Below are 3385 nucleotides of genomic sequence, written 5' to 3'. Positions count from 1 at the left end.
AAGAAACACCTTCAATCAACAAGATCGCTTAGGTGCTACCAATCACCAAGAGTAACAAGCTAGGGCCTTCACTTGAGCAAGAACCCATAACCAAGAACGGATGCGCACAAGCTTCTCTCTACTCAAGTCCTTAGTCTTGCTTCTTGAATGATTGAATGAACAAATGTGTGGATGATAAAGCTCAAGGTGGCTCTCAACAATAGTATGAGTGTATAAATGTTGCCTGGTATCAAGAGAGAACAAAATGACCCATTGGAGGGGTATATATAGGCAGCTCACATGGATAGAGCCGTTGGAGAAAAGCTGCCAGAAAAGTACTCAACGCCGGTTAATCCGACGGCCCTCCAATAGTCAACGTCGGTTTAACCGATGAATGTAAACTACCCATTTGGAAAACTAGCCGTTACAACTTGGGCAGATTAACCGACGTATCATCGGTTTAACCGGCGAGTGTAGTTGTCCACTGATCAACTGAAAAACCAACTCTCTGGACAACTGCACCGACGTTAACTCAAATCCTTCGTCGGTTTAACCGGTGAGTTTAACTTCTGAAATCCCTGGAAAAACCAACTCACTGGACAAAAGCACCGACGTTAATTTCAAATATCGTCGGTTTAACCGGTGTATATAACCTTGAAACACCCTGGAAAACCAACCTTCTGGACAACTGCACCGACGTTAATTTTCATATCGTCGGTTTAACCGATGTATATACTTGTCTAGACTCTGATAACTGCGTTTAACCGACGTATAGAAAAATGGAGTCATCGGTTAAACCGGTATATAGACTTTTTTCTGATTTTGCCTTTTCTGATTTGAGTCTTGAATGAAATCCAAATATTCTTGAGATATAGGTTGAAAACCACTTATTTGAATTTCTTTAGAACCTGAGTGACCATAGTGTGCATCCATTTTTGATTGACCATGTCCATGCTCAAGTTACTTAGCCTTAACCCCTCTTAATAGTGTGACCTCTACAAAACTATAAAACCTATACTAAGTGTCCTTCTCAACCTTATGACACTTAGGACTAGAAAGATCCTTAGTCTTGATATATATTTGAGTTGAATACCGAGATCGCCTTTTTGAACAATGGAATTTAGGGGGCTCTTTAACATATGACCAAATGAGCAATAATGTTTCATTAAGCTGCACAAACTCATTAGTCACAATAATGGTTGTCATTAATCACCGAAACATACCTAGAGGGCCTAGATGCTTACACCGTCCATTCTGTACTTGGGATATGTGTTGTACCTGTTTTTGTCAGATTTGTATCTCGTTGGTGTACAACACTTTTTTATACGTATGCATACATATTTTTGGGTTCCGTGTTCTACACAGTCGAGAACATGATGTTCTGGATACCTCTAGCTGGGGAGCTTTTCAAAATCATTTGAATCCTCTCCCTCTCTCTCATCTCCTTCTTTCTGCCCCTCTCTCTCCTCGCAGATCTTGCCCATAGAAGCCGGGAACATATCTTGCCCATAGAAGCCGGGAACGTGGAACGTGGCCACGTTCCTCGTTCCGGAATGGGAACGGGAACGTTCCGGGAACAATTTAGTGTAAAAATTCTTCATAAATGTTGTTCCTCGTTCCGGGAATGTTCCGGTTCCGGGGATGGTTCCGGGAACAAGGCTACTAAGATCTTGCCTCACTGGTGTCGCCGGCGGGAGCGCGAGGAGCGGCGGCGCCCAGCGGAACACGGCGCGCGGCGGCGCGGCCGGGAGGTGGTTCGCCTGGAGCGCGCCGCTGCGGTCCGGGAAGGGGACGGCGGCGACGAGCGCCCACGCGGTGAGGTGGAGCAGGCAGCCCATGGCGTAGGCCGGTGCGTGAAGCCCGAGGCCTCGCTCCAGCGTGGCGCGGCCAGGCCGGCCACGATGGGCTGCAGCGCGGGAGGGCGACGCCCGCGCGCGGCCGAAGGAGCGGTTGCGGTGGCAGGCGAGGAACGAGGCGACCCCGCCGGCGCCGCGTCGTCGATGAGGAGCACGGAGAGGTCCGCGAGGGCCTTCCGCACGCGGCGCAGCTAGCCTTCGTGGATCTCCCCCTCGGCCGGCACGAGAAGCACGCACGCCGCGATGCAGGCGAGGCGCTCCCACCGGCGCGCCTGGTCCACCCCGTCGCGCGCCGCGTTGCAGACATCGAGCGTCTTGACCGCGCGGTCCTCGAACTCCGCCACCAGCCGCTCCGCCTGCGCTGGCAGCGTCCCGCGGCGACGCGCCTCGGGCGCTAGCACCCGGAACTCCTCCTGGCACAGCAGGAACGCCTCCAGCAGGCACCGGATCCATGCGGGCCGGGATCAGGACCGCGCGTTCCCGACGCTGGCCATATCCGCCGACGGCTGGGCCGAGCGCGGGTACTCCGTGGTCACCGTGCAGTCTCCACCTCCGCCTGGAACCCACCGCCGCCAGCCACCACGATGCGCTTCATGGCCACGACCTCCCCGCCGAGCATCTCGGCACGGTAGACCACGCCAGCGCCGCCACGCATCACCGCGTGGTTCTCCTTCATGCACCGCACCACGTCCTCACACCCGAACGGCGCCTTCTGGAACGCATAAGAAGAGCGGGGACTCCCACCTCACCGTCGACCAGCTGCTGCTCAGCCTGCTTGAGCACTCGCAGATCTCTGACTGCCTCATGGGGGGCGGCATGTCCTCGGCTTGGGTGCGTGCCGAGCTCGAGAAGCTGTCATGGAAGGGCAACGCCGTCGCCGTGCCATGGATGGGCCGACGAGTCGTAGCCATCGCGGGCGCGCCCTGCCGCCACGTGCGCCCGCAGACGCAGATCCGCCGGCCGAGGTCGCGCCCTGTCACCGCGCGCGGCCGCCTCCGCAGCTCCGCCGGCTGCCGTTGCGTCCCTGCACCAGCGCGGCCGCCTACGCCTCTCCGCCGGCAGCCATCTGAAGCGTCCCCTCATAAGAGAAGACTTAAATGTGATACAAAACACCAGTCCCAGGAGGCTGATGCCACATTTATTACATCAGATGGTTCAAAACCGTACAAACTTTGGAGGACACTCGATACAGATGATGATAATTATTAACCAAGCTACAACATAACACCAGACTGCAAACCACATAGGGTCTACTACGGGCTCAGAGTACTGCGACAGCGGAGGCATCTCAACGGGGCCGGTTCCACAGGCAAGGTTGGGTGTAGAACGATAACCCTACTCGGCGTCGTCTGGAACGAAGTCCGGGTCTTCTTCTGAAAAAGTGAGAATGGGGTGAGTACGAACGTACTCAGCAAGTCCAACCACACCCACGGAGGGGTTAAATCAGAATAATATGCCTAGGTAAATCAAGGATAAGGTTATGGTTTAATTTGCAGAAAAACGATATTTTATGCAGGGGTTTGTTTTAAAGAAAACCTTTATGAAAAATC

General features: G+C 53.9%; 1 pseudogene; it reads right to left on the bottom strand.

Moving 5' to 3' along the window:
* Nucleotides 1-1127: 1127 nt before the first annotated feature.
* On the bottom strand, nucleotides 1128-2511 carry LOC120678213 (annotated as a pseudogene).
* Nucleotides 2512-3385: the final 874 nt, after the last annotated feature.

Source organism: Panicum virgatum, chromosome 6N (assembly GCF_016808335.1).
Source record: "Panicum virgatum strain AP13 chromosome 6N, P.virgatum_v5, whole genome shotgun sequence".
NCBI lineage: Eukaryota > Viridiplantae > Streptophyta > Magnoliopsida > Poales > Poaceae > Panicum > Panicum virgatum.
The sequence above is the reverse complement of the archived record's forward strand: the minus strand, read 5'-3'. Positions and strand labels throughout refer to the sequence as shown.